Source organism: Eschrichtius robustus, chromosome 18 (assembly GCF_028021215.1).
Source record: "Eschrichtius robustus isolate mEscRob2 chromosome 18, mEscRob2.pri, whole genome shotgun sequence".
NCBI lineage: Eukaryota > Metazoa > Chordata > Mammalia > Artiodactyla > Eschrichtiidae > Eschrichtius > Eschrichtius robustus.
Window position 1 is genome coordinate 13,133,091 of NC_090841.1, and position 18,905 is coordinate 13,151,995.

Genomic DNA, 18,905 nt, shown 5'->3' on the forward strand with positions numbered 1-18,905 from the left:
CAGCAGAAACTGGCTAAGTGAAGTCTGAGCAATGTGGAAGATATTATCCATATTTAAAAGATAAAGTGGAAACACCAATTTAAAAAAAAAGAGTCAATTTAGATTTCATGTATAACATCTCTAAAACCGGGGGCAAAAATATTTTAAATGTTTTCTAAATCACATTTATTGATGAATTAAGTCATATGTGGAAAAGTTCTGGAAGACTTTAACTTTTAATGGCAAGACAAATATGTGTTATAATGCCATTTGTAATGTATTTCTGCCTCTTGGGTTTTTACCTACTTATGTTATAGTCATCATGCCCCTACATGGTGGAATTCTTTGTGATAACTGCTGTTGCTATTACTAAGAGAAGCGCCAGAACAGACGCCAGGCCGTTTATTTTATATCTGTAATTCCCATCAATGGAATCACACATATGGAAAATACTCATTTAGTTGTATTTTGTACAGTAATAACTCCTCGCAGTTGTGTATGTTCCTTTATCCAGTTTCACAGTCTTTATAAGTTTAGTGCAGAATTATAGTAAGACTCCGAGATGTCAGATGTTTGTTCACTCACATTAGGTTGCAAAACTTAGAAGACTCAATAGCTAATATCCATGTTATTATATACTCCATGAATGTTACAGGTCTCTGATAACTTGTTGTTGTGTGTTAACATAATACTCTACATTAGGATTCCAGGATGTGGATTTATGTTTAAAATTGTAAACACTCACGTTGGGTAGCTGCTGGGAGCTTAGTGATCCTGGGGCTGCCATACTGTGGTCAGCCAAGCACACCTGAACTCGGGCTTTGTCCATGAAATGAGCCACATGCATGAACATAGACATGGAATATGGAGGGAATCAAGCTGCCCCTAAAAACCCAACAAAGCAAGCAAACTGTGGCTTCTTAAGAGTAAGAATTTTAATTTAATTTTTAAAATAAATGGTCCACGGCATAAACACTGAATGTATTCAGCCTACAAAGCCCACTGCATCAACATGCCCCTGTCTGCCCATGGCAACTGGATCCTTCTTGTCCAAAACATTTACTAATCTTAAGTGGTGGGCCTTCAACCCACCCTTTGGCTTGGTTGTGTGGCATCTCCATCCAGAACTGGGATGGGATAAAGAATCCACCATTTCCACAGGGTCTATCTTTGTCATTCTAAAATGCTGAGAGAAATGCGGATCGGTAAGTGAGGATCAGAAGGTTTTTTTTTTTTTTTAAAATCCATAAGCCTCACTTAAATCAGACCACATTGAAAGGTTTATATATATCAAAAATGTCCTCAAACACCATAAGACCTGCACAGAGTTGCTGCCCTAAAATGTATAATTAGTGAAAATTTTGCCTTTGCTGTCATTTAAAGCATGGCAGTGTGTTAGAATGTTATTATGTAGTATAAATGCTGGACTAGAAAAACTCTGCTATTTTAGACCATTATAGCATTCTGTGTGTGTGTGTGTGTGTGTGTGTGTGTGTGTGTCTGTACACAACACATTCTCAGAATATATAATATATATATTCACACACTCCCAATTAAGAGTTGTGTGAAAGCTGCACAGGATTACAGAGGCATCTATATTACACTTTTGCTCTTTGATTAATCTTGTGCTATTTTGGTTACCAAGGAAGAAAGGACTTGGATGAACTGATTTTAAAAAATAAAGGAGCAAATTTGCCACACAACAGTACAATCTTAGTATGATCTGTTCTAAGGGGTAACTTTATACTCTTTCCTTCTGGAAGAGATTTAAAGGCTTCTAAAAGTAAAACTAACTTTTTTTTTTAATTTGCAGTCACACCCCCCTCCCCCTCCCCCTGCCATGATGTTTCTAGCTCTCAAGGTTAATTAGAGTGATTGGAAGCAACATTCAAAGATGTAAAATAGGATTTGTCATTCCCAGCTTGTCAGGATAACAGATTGTACAACTTGAGATGAATTTGTGTTAAGAAGTTCAGAAAGGTTGGAAGACTGGTTTATAAATAAAGAAATCAAGCCCACTGAAAGCCTGGCTCTTCTCTTATTGTTTGTTCTCAGTGAGGTGGTCCGCAAGCTTCTCTCCTAGGGAGGCTTTTCCTTCACGTCCTCTCTGAAGCAGGGTCAATAATTAGTGGCCCAAATGTCAGCCTCTCCCCACCTCTGAAGGGTCCCCTCCCTGTGGGGCAGTGAGACCCACACTTCCCTGATCAGAAGAATCACCTGGATGCCTGGGAAATATTCAGGTTCCGGGGCCACAGTCCAGACCTCAGGAGTGGAGCCAGGGAGCTGGTATTTTTAACAAGGACCCGGGTGATGCTCATGGTCAGTAGGACACTGTGGCAGAGACAGGGTCGCATGTATTGCTCACGTGTATCTGTGGAGGACAGGGAGGTCTTGCCCCTGGACCGCTGCCTAAGTAACTGCTGTCCCTCCAAGCAAAGTGTCCCCTCGCCCCTCACACGGCTCACAGCCCTGCCCACTGTGGGGGACGGGGCTGAACTCCAGGCCACCTTCCTAAGTGGAAAGCGGCTGCCATCACACTGGGCTCCGTGGAAGAGGGACGTGAGGAAAGTCACAGCCCTTCTTCCCCGCAGCACCTCTTTCACAAGATCATGTGCCTATAACAGACTAGGTTAGAGGACTGGGGGGTCACTGATGAGACTTATCAAATGAGAGAAAATGTTTTACACGGTATCCAAACTAGGCTATCCCCACAATCCAAAGGAAAACAACAGCACATGAATGAACAGCGAATGAAAAGGAAACGTTCTCCAAGAAAAACCCCAGTGTCTAGACTTGCTGCCTGAGGTCTGCCTGTCCCCACTGAAGAGGCTCCCACTTCAGACCAATGCCAGGTCCCCCTGTCCTTTAGGAGGCCCTCTAGGATCCGTCCTACTTGGTACAACACACAGAACCCAAGCTTCAGCACTGCACTTCCCAGAGCCTGAGTTACTCAGAACAGGGTGTGCGCGGAGGCAGTAGTTCCCGTGGGTGGCTGGGGGGAGGCTGAAGCGGAAGAGTCCAAGGGGAGCTCTGGGGCTCCCAGGCCAGCTCCCTTCGGTCTATCCCCCTGAGAGGGCAACTGTGCTCTTTCTTCCTGGTTACCAGTGGGCAGCTCTCAGAATCCCACGTGTGTGTGTGTGGTGTGTGTGTGTGTAGCATACACTCTCACACACACACAAACCTCCCAGGAACAAACAACAATTCTCAGTGTTCAAAGACAACACAGTTTACACAGGCCACTGACTTCACTATAACCCTGCCCTCAACAGTGAGCGGAGCACACTAGCTCCTCCTTATCCATTCCTCAACTTCAAAACCATGCCTAAACATCTCTGTTTTGTAAGAGACAATTCCTAGTAACGCTCCCTTCATTACAACAGAGCTCACTGATTCCTGTAGTCACTTCACATCTGACTATGCAGAGCCCTCATCAAACCATTCCAAGTACTGACTGCTGTTCTTTATCTTAGCTCTGATCCTTTCTGAGGGAGGGTGTGCCACCCTGAACACTGTAGTGAGACATCATTATCCTCAGGTATTTATTAAATAAACAAGTAAGTCCATTGTCACTAAGCATAACAAGCAGATATAGTTCCTTCCCTCAGGAAGCTTATAATCTAGTGAAGAAAATACAGAAACAAATGAACAAACAATATGTATAATTACAATTACAGTTAGCTCTACAAAGAGAATAAAATGGTGAAATGATAGACAAGAAGGGAAACTCACTTAAGATATGGTGGTCAGGAAGGGCCTTTCTGATGAGATCACATGTAAGCATTGAAACACGCTGGGAAGAGTATTTTTTCAAAGGGAGTAGCATGTACAAAGGCCCTGTGGCAGGAAAGATCTCAGCTCTTGTGAGCAGGAAAGTCAGAGTGCTGAGGTGCACAGCACGAAGTTGGAGTGGTGGGCAGGGGCAGATTACACAGGGCCTAGTAGGTTATAGTAGGAATTTGAGTTTTATTTGGAGAGCAGGGGGAATCCATAGAAGGGTTTTAAGCAGAGAAGTTAAATAACTGCATTTATGTTTAAGAAAGATTACTCTAGCTGCTTGTGGAAAACAGACCAGAGATGGACACAAAGTTCTATTCGGATCCACCCTGGGTGGGGTATGGGAGTGGGTGGAGAGTTGTTCTCCCTGCTACAAATATCTGTTCATCTTCTAGCCATGGAAACGGTCTTAGCTTAGAACGAGTGTTACCACACAACTCCCTTCCTCCTCCACACGCTCACCTCTCTCCCTCCCTCCCTCTCCCCTCCCTCCTTCTCTCTCTCCCTCTCCTTCTCCCCCCACCTCCCCACCTTCTCAGATTCCCCTCCTCTCCTCTCCTCACTTGTCCCCATTTGGCCCTGGTCTAAAGTCTTTCAATCATTTTCAGTCCATGTAACTCTTACTCCAGTATTTTTAACGTGATGTGTGCCTAATGTTCCAATAAAACTCTAATACTGCAGTAAAGTTGAAGTGTTTAAAATTTTGCTACTTTTAAAATTCCATTCCTGAAAAAGCAGTCATGCTTTATCTACTATATGGCTTATTCTTTATGATTCTAGCCTCTTGTGAATAGTTGACATTTTTGGGTAGTTTATGCTCAGTTATCTGCCTGCCCTGTTTAACTCACTCCATGTGCCATGGAACACAGGGTGCGGATTCAGACAGAGGCTGTTTCAAATCCTTAAGCCCTAATTATTACCTCTGTGACCTTAGGCAACCTCTCTGAGCCGCCATGATCTTAATAACATAAAGAGAATAGTAACTTCCTTACAGGTTGTAAAAATTAAGCAGAAATGGTATGTAAACCATCTAACACCACATTGCTTAATATGTGCTGAGTAGTACTGTGTGTGCAAATATCAAGCAAACACTGGGTAGAACTTTTGGCTCCTGACAGTTCAAATATCCCTGTGTTATCCCGCCTACTATCTACTCTCTCTACCTTCATGAATTTAATTCCTCTTCCCATCTTCTTTCTTTCACACCTCCAACTTAACCTTTCATTCATTTGGCCCTACCTGTTCTGCTGTCATCTTGCTTCCCTTACTCCCTCTCTAAGCTCCTGTGGCCTCAGCGAAGAAGCACGAGGCCCTGTTGACTTATTCCAGCCTATCCCCTTCCCAAGGTCCGCGGGCTTTGGGGACAGAGTCATGTGTCATAATGTGAGCAATAATGGCGGAAAGACAGTTCAAGAATGAAGCCTACTGGTGAGCACCCTGTGACTTATGAAGCATCACGAATATGCTGGAGAGATTTGGGGTTACAGTCAAAACTGGAATCACCCTAGGAAAGTCAGGGTGGGATGAGACAGTGCCTGGAGATGTCAGGCAACACGGTGCCTCTGCATATTTGCCCAAATCATCCAGTGTTGCCCAATGAACCAGTACCTCTGGACTCCCAGTATGTGCTGTTTAGTTGCACACCATATTACTGGTTCCCAGACTGTCTTTATGCCCTTATATTTCGAGGAGTCTTTGTACTACTTCTCCCTGGCATTCAAGAATGTAAACTTACTGAAGAATTTTTGCACATTGCTACTTCTGGAGTATTATATTTCAAAAAAGTATTTTACAGTTTCTTTATAACAAAATCCACTCAACTCCAAAGCTGTAGTAACTCTGATAATTCAGAAGCTAATTCAAGATCTCCCAGTGACCCAGAATTATCATTATAAACAACATTTTTAGCTCTATAGGCATAAATGCCAGTCCGGAGGGAGTTCTGGTTAACAAAATGCCAGATTCATTTGTTTACTATAATATCAGTTGTAATAATATTAAAAGTATCTAAACATGCTTACTACTAGCAATAAAAGTAAACTTGTTTAGCTCAAGACCGTTATTCAAGCAGGAATAATAATAATGACAAATAACATTAATTGCCAACACTTACATAGTCACTATTGCATGTCACTCTTTTAAGAACTTTGTGTATGCACTCCTAACACTCCTTGCAGTAGATACTATTATTATTCCCATTTTACAGATGAGGAAACTGAGGAAAGTCACAAAGCTAGTGAGTGGCAGAATAATCAGGACTCCAAGCCAAAAAATCAGGCTTTAAGTTCCTCAACTTAACTACTGCTCTTTGCTCCTCTCTTCCTTTCACTCAGAAATCGTCATTTTTAATAGATATATTTGGGAAAATGTTAACTCACAAAGGTGACTGAGGAATAACTATATAATCAAATATTAAACTTTGCAATATGTCCCAGGCCAGTATAAATGTGTTCCTGCTGAAAAGGGAGAGAAGAACACAGGCTATTGCTGTCTTATCTAACCACGGACACAGGTCCCACACAGCCTCCTTTCTCACACACGTGTCCAAGCTGGAGCCAGGAACACTGAGCAGGGGCCCTACTTCCAGGGCATGGACACGAAGACGTCTCAGGTCCACAGCAGCTGGGAGCAGAGAACGCACATACAAGGCACACAGAGAGCTCCTCCTTGGGGCAGACTCATTCCTAATGAAAAGAAGAGGTGTTCATTCCTTCAGCAAATACTTATTGCTCACCTACTATATGCCAGGATTGTTCTTTGCTCTTAGGGTTCAACAGTAAGCAAAACAGACCAAAGCCCTTCGAGAAGTTTGTATTCTAGTGGAGGAGACAGACAATAGCATGATAAATAAGTAAAATACATTGTAGGTCAGATAATTTAAGTGCACAGGAGAAAAAAATAAAGTAGGAAAAGGAAACATAAAGAATTGAGTGTAACTGGAAATTTAGACCAGGTGGAAAGAGAGGCCTTTCTGAGACGATGCTATTTGAGTTGCAAAGAGCATCTTTTGGGGCTCTCTTTCCCCAAAATGAAATTACATCCCAAACGATGATCATCTGAGGATTACAGTGTAAAAATAATTATTGAATCTCTATTATTTCAATCACTCAAAGTTGGCCAACAAAAAGACCACAAATCAGAACGGAGTTTTCACAGATTTACCTGGGGAAAAAAAAGGAACAACAACAACAAAAATTCCTCACACATCAAATTGACCTCTTCTTCCTCTGTCTTCCATCTATTGATTGGGTCTATATGCTCTGCTTATTCACACAGAGGAGAAACATATGAAAACAATTGGTTGCAAAGTTAAACATGATATTAACCATTTGCTTTTGCTATCCATTTCCAAATGTCCTGGTGATTTTTTTCACTTCATAGACACGAATGCACATTTCTGTGTCACGCCAACCCAGCCTCAGCTAAATGGTTAGAGGTGGGAACAAACTGCTGTTAGAATTTACAAAGCCATAAAATTAGCTCTACTGGAAGTAAGTATAAGGTACAGCAAACACACAGAGGAAGAAGCCTGCTCCAAGTTGAGGACGCCTGAGCCAGCTCTTCGCCATATATATGGGCGCTGAAGACGGCATTCCTGCAGCAACAGAAGTTCAAAGCCGTGGCGGTCAAGAGGGCTTAGTATGTGTGAGGAATCAAACAGCGTTCCATGCCGTTAGCATATGACACACAGACAGGAAGGCGGATCAGCACTGGACTGGCTTCCAAAGGGTCTAGGCCCTCCGCTCCTGGTGCAGCATCTTAATTCCTGGGGTCCTGGTGTCTGAGTGGCATCTCCAAGCCTGTAGCTCAATACCCGTTGCAGCACTTTTACAGGGTGGAGAGAGGGAACCTGAAATCCAAGATCAAGGACAAGCGGCCATGCACAAAGAGACCATCCTCCTCGCCACCTTCCTACATACACCTCCATCTCTGAGGACCTGAGGGTGAGCTTCCTGCTGGACCCCAGGATGACAAAACGGCTAGTTAGGGCTCTTACAGGGCGTGGTGGGAGATGGTCCCCACCAGCCAGGACGTAAACCATCAGGCCTTGTCTGCCACAGGAGGCTGGGGCATTATCCTGTAGCTGGGGGCTTGCTGTGGAGCCCTCATAAGCAGGGGAATGACATGACCATACGCTTCCTGAGTTTTTCGAAACTTGGAGTCATAATACATATGAAAGTGCTTTGCAAACTTTAAAGTCTTTTTTTTCCAGCCATACGATGGCGTAGTGATGTTTGCAGAATGCATGAGGAAGTGAAAGACAGACCAACCATGCAGGAACAAATTCCCTCTACTCCCAGAAGAAGGGCAGCATGAGAACCCTGACTCCCATGAGGAGAACTGATCACAATGATTTCATGGGCATCATCCAAAAAATCGGTGGCAACGACTTGAATCAGAGGCTACGAATCTTTCCACGTGTCAGTTTCACCCTGGAAGCTCTAGAAAATACTCTTTTGCTTAGAAAAGTCAGTGGAAAGAAATCAGGCTGAGAGATATGTAACCACAGCTTGGATCACTGAGTTTTTGAATTGAGAAGGAGTTTGATAAGGCAGGGCATACCATATGTCATGAAAATGTTCATGAGGACATGAGGAAAGTAGTAATAAGCCAAAGAACCCAATAAATTCCTGAACAGGGAAAAGCATCTTATTCGGTTCAGTAAATCTGGCATCTTTGAGACTTTAAACCTCTTGCTGTCTGTGCCAGGGCAGCTCTCAATCAGCTGTTCCATATAAATATCAAAGTCTTTCAAGCTCATTTGTACTCTTTGCTTCAGTGATCCTGCAGACAATTTATCCTACACTGTTTATAAGGCTAAATGAAATCCACAGTTCTGCCTGAATTCTTTTTCCCCTCTAGAGATTTTACTGCCTCCTGGTTTGGGTTCCCTCCAAATTGTGAGAATAGTGTATTCGGCTACATCCTCCCTCCCCCTTCCTTCTGATGCTGTCCTTCATTAACCCCAAAGGTTCCTCTTCTCCAGAAATTCCACTGGCTTCCTTAACTCTTCCCAGGAACAAGCAGCCTCTCATTCAGGGAGTTGTCTGCCCTGTGCTCAGAATCCACAACACCAGCTGGCTTGTTCTTCTGCACCCTGGGCCACTTCAAACTGTCTTGACTGTGATCCCAGCAAAGCCAATGTTCTAGAGACATTTATACTCCAGTCTATAAAGGTTTCTCCATAGGATCTGATTTTCAATTACACTGCCATGAGAACTTATTGAAGGAGGAAATTGATTTATGACATCAATATGCATGGTCCCATCTTTTGTGACAGAGCTCACTACCTGATATAACTTTACAAAAAACATTTAGCATGATCAGCTTTGTTTTGGTGGTGGAATGGCTTTTTCTTACTCTTGATACTACCTCTGTTCCAAAATATAACTAAAATATGTGTAGAAATAGTTCACTCTAATCTTGATACCACTCTTTCTTCCTACATTAATGCCATGTTCAGCATATCAAATCTGACACAATAATTTAGCAAAGGAATGTCATCATGTATGAAGCGTAGCAGTTTTAAAGGTTGTTCTTCTCCTTATGATACGCTCTCTTACTCTCTGGATGGGCCTCCCTGGTCCTAACTTAAGTTGTGGGGAGAGAGCAAATAGGAAAGATGTCAAGACCCTGGGAACATGGCTCCAGAAACCAAGGTTGCTAGGAACAGGCAGAGCAGTTATGGAGGGAAATTATCTAGTTTATAAAGAGTGGTTCTTAGGAGGGCACTTGAGTGAGCCAATGAAATGGTCCAAAGCAGCAAGGGGACCTCAGCCTTCACCCTCTCTCCTCCTCATGTCATCTAGACTATGCAAAAGATCTGTCACCACCTCCTCTGCTTCCATTCACTCATCAACCTGCTGCAGTCTGGTTTCTGCAAACACACACACACACACCTTTTACTAAAATCGCTGTGCTCTTTGAAGGTCACCAACAACTTTTTCGTCATTAAATTCAATGGACACACCTCTATCCTTCCCCCCTGCCACGAGGACTCCCTGCAGAGTCTGACACAGTGTTGAACATCCCCTCCTGAAAACTCTCTCTTCTCCTTGCTTTACAACCCCACACTCCCCCGGCATTCCTCTGGCCACTGTTTTCCAATCGCTTTCTCTGCATCTTTTTTCTTGACTCTTCTTTTAAATGTTAGTGTTCCTCAGATATTTGTCATTGGTCATCTTTTCTTTTCATCCACAATCACATCCACTCCCATGGAGTCACTTCTGTTTACATGCTTATGACTCTCAGTCAACCTACAGTCCAACTACCTCCTGGCCCAAACTCAGCACATCCAACCCTGATGTCCTCATCTTCCTGCCCTCTGCCCCACAGCCTGCTCCCTCTCTGATATCTTCCATGCTTGGCTCCTCCTACTGCCTCACCCACATTCAAACAGTCTCAAAAGCCTGACCATCAGATCTCCGAAGATCTCCTGAATTCACTCACTTCTCCCCAGTACCATTGTTCTATTGCAGGCCACTTAGCTCCAATCCTTAATTAATTAAATTAATTAATTCCAGCTTCCACAGTCATTCTCCTCCAATCTCTTCTCCAATCTGCAGCTAAAGTAATGTTAAGAAAATTCAGATCTGATCCATCATTTACCATCCTTCAGCGGCTTTCCATTAAAATAAAGATAAAATCTCTCCAGTGGTTGGTTGTAAAGCCTTCAGGCAATGCCCCTCTGTTCTTTATTTCTTACAGCTCCCCCAGCCTTCTCTTCGCAGTCAGTCCTGTGCACATGCTCCACCCACCCCAACAGGTAAGGAAGGACCTGCAATACCCCCCCAACCCCCCACTCCCCTCCCATCTTTGCACAAGCAGCTTCCTTTGCCTGTAAACACTAATACCTCTCCCCTTCCCTAAGGCCTGGCTAGATCATACACATCCTTTAGCTTATCACTTAGATGTCAGTTCCTCTGTGGGTCTTCTGTGACCCTCTCAGGCCAGGTCAGGTATTTCTTATGGGTTTCATACCGCTCCCTGTTGGTAAATACACAGCACACATCACTGTGTTGATTCATCTGTCTCCCAGGCACATGATACTCTAAGCTTGCAAGTTATCCTCACAGCCCAAGGCCCAGCACATGAGCTTCCCTCCATAAAGAGCCCACAAATGATTGAGTGTCATCTAAGAAACACAGAATTACATTTCCCTCAGGCTCATTAGTAATTCCATACAGAATTCATTTAGAATAACAAACAAAATAAAATTCATTTAAAAATATTTGTTTATAAGCTACACAATACCTCATAAAACGAGTGAAAACAGGAAAAAAAATCTTAGTTTAAATGGTTTTCCCAACTCATTTAACTGCATAAAGCTCAGAGTAGCCTCTTCCAGTGTTTGCACTTCCCAATCTGCAGGCTGCCCAAGGCTTTGGACCTGTTCCTCTCAGCTTCCACAGGCCAGAGGAGAATATTCACACTCCATCCTACGCCCTCCCTATGGACTGTGTGCCCCCAGCTTCACTGATTCTCTTTTGGGTCCACTTTCTCTTTGCCAAAGGAAGCTCTGTGACTCAGCAGCTTACAATCTGCCTTCTTAAACAAGTAGACTTTTTGCTCAAGTAAACACAATTAACCACTACATACCACACAACAATCAAGTTAGAAAAACACTGAATAGATCTCTGTATAAATAGAAAATATCTGCTTATAAGCTGCACATAGCTAGAATCATAATGTTTTTTCAGGGTTAGATGGCAATTCAGCCATGCTTGGCCATGTTGTCATAGTGAATGCTCAACTGCAACAAAGAATTCCTCATGAAGGAAGTGTGCTACTCTGATTTCTTTCTCGCAGGATAAAGATGCTGTTTTACCAAAAATAATCTATACCTTGGCATCCAGTGAAATGCAAATTTGATGAAAATAAAAGACTCCATTAAAAGCAAGGACAAGAAAGCCTCTGGTTCATACAATATGCAGATTGAGAACTTTGGTGGATTTTAGAAATGTGGGCTACAGGTTGTGTTCTGAATGCATTACTATAGGTTTTATAGGTGGTCTGTTCCTAATACGTGTGAAAATACACCCTATGTAAAACCCTTAATATTTACTGCAATCACTGTACAGAGTTTATCCTAAATTTGTGCCTCTTTGTACTTCCCGACAGTAGGAATACAGAAAGCTGAAAGATTGGTAGCCTCAAAGATTTTTAAATACAGATTTAGAAGGTCTGAATATTTTAGGTCCCTGTTATATAGGTTCTGTGATTCACTAAATAATTACTCCTCACGGATGCAGACCCTGTCCTCAGGTAGCTCACGGTCTGGTGGAGGTGGGGAGGAGGGGAAGGAAAAAGAAAAAGGAAGAAACAAACACAAGCTAAGTGTCTGCTGCAGGACAGGCACTATGTAAGATGTTATATATAATTTCACTTCATCCTCACGATGACTCCATGTGGTTGCGATCATTAGCTCTGTCAGAGAAAGAAGGAGAGGCTCAGAGAGATCTGTTCCCTAAGATTATCCTGGTGGTAACTTGCTGCAAAGCAATGTGATAAGAGCTGTAGGAGCAGGAGAAGGAGGCAGGCCCAGGTAACTGAGTGGTGATGATATCATCAAGTGGGATAAGAAATAGAAAGGTGGGAAGGAGGTCTGCAAGGTTGGACATAATGAATTTGGAGGTCCCAGTTTTGATGTCTCTGTTGACGAGGTCCTTTAGACAGCTGGAAATACGGGTCTGGAGTTGACAGGAATGCCAGGCTGAAGACATGAATGAGATTCCCTAGGTGTTCTGTACAAATCCAGAAGAGAAGAGGCTAACGACTGAACTTTGGGGTTAAAACACACATAAAATAAAATAAAACTGATACACCTCTAGCCAGGCTAACTTAAAAAAATAGACAGAAGACACAAATTACTAACATTAAAAATGAAAGAGGAGCCATCCCTCCTGATCCCTATTATCCTTTTAATGATCCCATGGACATTAAGAGGATAATAAAGGAGTATTATGAACAACTATATGCCTACAAATTTGACAACCTTTTTTTTTTTTTTTTCTAAAAGATTTTTCACCAATCCTGAATCTTTAGAGCAATAGTATCAATGGCTTTCATAAAGGTAATTCTATGGGAAAGCCAAAGAAATTATGCCAGGGTATAAATATATGTGGTTGTATGAGTTACTCAGAAAGTAATTCTGGGTAGAGCAGTAAATGCGTAGTGAAGTCTTCTTTTGATAACCATACATTTGAGGTGTTCTTGGTAAGTATGAACATAGTCATTTCATTTGCAGTTTAAAGACATACCCCTGTGCTTTGGTCTTGTGAAAGAAACAAACTTAAGTTCATCTCAGTGTGGAGATGGGCTTCTGTTTGAGGAGTAGGTTGGAGGAACACTGAAAAACACAGCCAAGATTTTTCTTAAGAAGTAGCTTTATATCTATTCCAGTGCAGAGAGTAAAATCCTCAATACTTTATAAGGGAGTATGACTCAATTTTAGACAGAAAACTGTTAGAAATGAGGTCTGATCTCTTTGTAAAAAGTGAACTATATCTTCAACTTGGCCATAAAGTCATTTCAGTGAATAACCATTAGAATGTTTAGCTCAATGATATAGCTTTCTGATTTATACCTTAAAATGAACTATATAAAACACATACCTAGCTAATATAATGAGTTTATTCTCCAAGTGGAGTTATTAAATACAAGCCAATTAATGGTTGAAGTATGTAAACTTACATTTATTCCTTTTGTTTGGAATTATTATTCTGTGGTAGATTTTTCCCCTTTTCTTTCTTTTTTAAATTGTGGTAAAAATCCCTTTTGTTTTGTAATAATCTAGTGGGAAGAAATGTATTGAATTAATTATGAGCAAAAGAACTCCTGGAATCAGACTAGATTTTAACCCTAGATGTAATAATCTACTCAACCTTTTGGAGCAGTATATGATACCTACTTCATAGGATTTCCAAAAAATTAAATATCATACTAAAATTGCTCAACGCAGTGCATGACCCAATAAATACTACTTCTATAATAAAGCTTTAAAAAAAAAAAGGCACATAAAAGGAGAGGAATCCATCAATAAGATGAAGCAGGAGTTGTGTGACATGCAAGGAGTGGGAGAACACAGTGTCATGGAATATAAACTGCAGAGTAGAAGCAGGTGTCCAAAGAGGGCTGCATCAACTTTGACTTTCAGTTTGAAAGAGCTTGGCTGTGTTATAGGCTGAGAAGGAGTCTGATGGAGTGGAGAGGCAGAAGATGGACCAGAAAGGGGACAGTCTTCTCTCCCTGGATGGCAAGATCCATCTAACATGGCAGGCCCAGGTTTGTCTTTTCACCCCTTCACTTCCAGACCTAGCAAAGGGCTGTGTATAGCATTTCAGAAATATTTGTTGAATGAATGAATGAACGATTTAAATAATTAATACTTAAAAGATCCCAGAGAAGATGGGAGGAAATGAGATTCAGAGTGCAGATGGTTGAGATCAGCCCTGGTCAAGAGGAGGGTCATCTCTTCCTTTGAAACTGGAATCCCTAGCACTGAGAATGTTGCTAAAACAGAAGAGACACTCAAATGTTTGTGGATTAAATGAATGAAATTATATGTAGGGTGTTATCAAAACATAGCTCATCTCATCAGTGTTCCTTAATTTCATAGTTAGAAAATTCTATTTAAAAAAATAGTAAGTCTAGTAAACTAAATTGAACTTTGGTCATCAACAATGGTTTTGCAGTAGACATGCTAAGACAGCCTTCTCTTGATTTTTCACCATGAATAGCAGAAGCCTTTCTCCGTTGATGGTTTAAATGTTATGCCTGAAAAAGGAAACTGATTATTCAGCATTGTAGAAATTAGGTTATTTTCAAATACGATGAAGATTCTCATGTTGCTATAATGCAGGATATATTCATGCATAAATAAAGATGAATGCATAAAAATAAGAATGAAATGTGGAAATTTGCTCTTCTAACTTGGTGTTAATACAAAGGATGAGGATAGAGACCACAGGAAGAAAAGAGATTGTTAAGAAACTCTTTTGAAAATAAAAGACTCCTGTGACTGAGAAAAAAGAAATATAAATTCTGTATATTTAAGAAATATAAATTCTGTAGAGAATTTAGAAATCCCTTAGGAGGGTTTACCTTTTCCATTTGTGTCCTCCAAGTGCCATCCAAGGCAACTGGGTAACCCTGGCCCCCAGATAAGAGCAGATTCTGCACCACACAGCTCTCTGTCACAGAAATGCCAGCCATTACATTTCCCTCTGGATTTGAGTTTTCTTCTCTGACTTGGAAAGTCTGCATTTCCGCAGACACTGGCTTCTATATTCCAGCTGAAATATCACTTTGTTCCCTGTCCAGGATTGCACTAACAGGAATGCAAAGCCAGTCATTTTCAAATGAAGTGACTGTTCCTACAGGTTAGGGAACACTGGAGAATCGTGACATCGTCCCAAATTGTTCAGTGAATAAACTTGTTTAGCTATTTTCCCAGATTCCTAATCAAACACCAATGTTCTCCCAGCCCCACCCCCACCCAATATTTGGATAATAAGGGATGATAAAAGAATTTCTTTTCCTTCCATTCCCATTGTCCCTACACGGTCAACCAGAACTGAATAACTGCAATAACTTGGAAAACTACTACAATTTCCAGACTGTTTTCTCCCACGTCTGATCCAGTCTGTACCACACTGCCAGAGAAATCTTCCAAACATATACATTATTCACCATTTCGAAGCCCTGCTCAAGAACCTACAATGGCTCCTACTGCCTTCCACATCAAGTCTTTAATTCCTTTGTGCAGCTTTTAAGACCCTCAGAATTTGGCTCCATTGCTACTTATTTATACTCCTGCCCTCCCAGGCCCCCTCCTCATGGACAGAACCATCTCCTTTCTGCAGGGCCCTGATGCCTAGCCTGTCCTATCTCCACTCCCCTACCAGTTGATATGTCTTCCTCCCCCCTTCAACCCCCTCCCAACTCCTCCTACATCCCTCCAGGGCCAAGTTAAATGCTACGCCTTCCACAGGGTTGCCCAACTCTTCCAGTGCCTGTTGAGCGCTCTTCCTGCCAGGGGCAGACAAAGTCAAAACTAGGTAATATTTGGGAGGGGGAGGGTACTTAATTGTGCTTTGTTTGGAGGGCCCGTTTGGAAATATGTCTTAAATTTCTTTCTGTGTCTCCTATATAACCTAGGGAAGGGCAAGGCAAGTAGTAGATGTAAACACTTGCTGAGTTCTTGATTGTATAGTGTGTACCTGTCCTTTAGCTCTGAGGCCACAGAACTTTATCTCTGGTTGAATGTCAGCAGCTGGAGAACCGGTTACTAACATTCTTACTACAAACCCAATTGTCACATTACATCTTTAGCAAATGCAAATCTATAACTGGTTGAGTCAGAGAAACTTCTGTAACTTCATTCAGTGTTAACCAAAATGTAATGTTTGCCTCTGGCAAGTTTCACTGTTTTCTCATTTATGTGCAGTTGGATTAGAATCCGTGCTCTATTTTAAAGGTGATAAAAAGCTAATGAGAAGAAATGATGGGGGAGTTTATGGCTGTGGAACTTTAAGTTTCGGTCAACCCCAACTCCTAAATTCATGTATTCATGTTGCCTGAAAGTCTTTCCATGACCTCATTTAGTGTCTGTTTAATACTTTTGACTCCTTGAGGAGAGACACGACTGATGTGGAAAGAAATGGAACTCTGGACTCTTGGTTTAACTTTAAACATCTTCCTTCCTCAGATGCTTACAGAAGATCCAGGCCTTTCCTAGACTCTCCTCAGTCTGTTTCTTCAATCATTTCAAATATTAGAATTAGCTTCCCCCTGGATTTTTATTCTAAATGTTAATGATACATTAACAGAAAAACCAGAAATAAATAGCGTCATATTTTTGGTTTTCTGTGATTATTTATGTCTCTGCCTTCAGAATGAAATCATTTCCTTCCTGCCTCATCAGAGGGCTGAATTTAGGTAACAGAGTGTAGCTGTGGACCTAAGCGAGATTTCAAAACAGAAAAAGAATTTCACAGCTGACTATGTTTGTCTCCATTGCCATTACCAGTCTGTCTTTGTTGAATGCTGGCCCTGTGCTCCCTGGAAACCACATATTCCTCCTTCAAGACCCAATTCAAATGTCTTTCAGTGAAATCTCCTCTAGCTCCCCCAGGCAGGGTTGGGCCTCTCTTCTTCATATTCCAAATATTTATTGAGCACCTGCTTTCCATTACTGAGTCCCTTATGCTCTTGCCATAATGCACTTTCTGGAGTCTGTCAGTCCATCTCCTCTCACTCGACCTGCACAGGGTGAGTAGTACTACGTTTCACTCACTTTCGTACCCACCTGCACAATGCCTAGCACGGCTCTGTGGAATGATTTACACCATAAACTACAGGAGGCACTGGTTCCAGAGAAGCTGCTCGAGTAACATCAAAGATGGATGGATCAATTCATCTGGGCTGAGGTTTCGAAGTGGAAGAGTCTGTTTGGGCTCCTGGCCACCAGCAATGAAGGGAATGGATGGGGAAATGGAGTTGAAGGCCTGAGAGTTTGCGCCCTCAACAGAAACCATCTAAATAGCTCCTGAATTTGCCTTCTATCGCCTTTCAATTACCACTGCCTCTGACTTCTTCGGGCCTTCCTCCTGTCTTGCCTGAATTTACTAATGAGCTTTAAACTGGTCTCCTTAACTCTAGTATAGGATTCTATTACTCCCTAGTCTCCTGTAATCCAACATGACTATGGGCCGAATCTTTCTAAAAACTAATCCAATATTCATTTGCTTAAAATCCTTTTAGTACTTAAAATCTTGTGGTCACACACGCACACACAGGCATTCACGCGTGCATGGGCACACAATACGCACATGCACACACATAAGGCCTTCAGTCTGAAATCCAGATCCCTTTTTGTGATGTTCAAGTCCATCCATGATCCAGCCCTTCCTTTCTTGTCACCGTGACTCCTCCATGCACACCCTGCTCTCAGTAGCTCTAAGCTACTGGAAGTTCTCTGAAATTTCCAAACTATCATAACTTGATGCCTTGGCGTACGATGGTCCTTCTTCCTGGAACAAAACCCACTGCATCAATAACCCAACTTTCAGGTTATAGCTAAAGAGGCACCTCATTGGAGATGCTTTCCTTGACCACTGCCTGCTGCCTGGCTGGGTTAGGTACCCAGTGCACGAGCTGCCACACCACCCATCCCTCCAGCTCAGAACGTCTCACGTGGTGTTGCACCTGTCTGACTCCACCAGGACACTGAACTCCTTGCAGACTGGCCCTCCTTATTTGCATCTGTCACTGCCTCAGTGGGTCCTTCCCTGGCCATCCCACTTCAAAGAACACACACATTTGTCTGTGAACACACACACACACACACACACAAATTTTCCCTGTTCCCATTCCCTGCTTTATATTTCTCTCCATAACATCTATCACTTTCTAATATACTATATAATTTACTAACTTATTTTGTTTACCACCTATTTCTCCACTAGAGGTAAACTGCAGGAGGGCAAGAATTTGAAAGCCCATATTTTTCTGAACTGTCTTCAATTTCCCTGGTCTCATAATTTCCATTCTACCTGGCTCTAATGTTGAGTCCCCAAGAAATAACCACTCGCACCTTTCCCAGGGAAACTGCTGGGGTCCTTTTGTTCTTGCTTGTGACTACCCATATCACCAATATTCTGTTTTGCCAAAAGTTGAAGGCCAGAATGCTTGAAACTGCTCTGGTTTCTGTTGCCAGAATTTCTATTACCTGCTCTCAGACTGACTCCTTTTCTTCATCACTTTGAAGCAGCTGCTTTAGAGGTTGTCTTCCTTGCTGCCCATCAAGTTAATAAAGAGAAACCTTTTATTCCTCTACTTGTTTTTTGTTTGTGTGGATTTTCTGCTTATTTCAACATGTCTTGTCTGTTTCCTCCACTGCTGGATTTGGAGAGTCTAGAACAATGCCTGACAGAGAGCAGGTGTCTGTGAAATGTTTGTCAAATAATAGAATTTGTATCTTCAGTGTTTTCTATGACACCTGGCACATAATAGGCCCTCAATACATGTTAATTAAATAAACTAACAAAGGACTGGAAGAAACAGGGATGCAGAATTACATCAAGGAAGTAGATGAAAATGCAATTCTAGATTCCTTCTTTCTCATATTCTACACCTAATCAATCACCAAG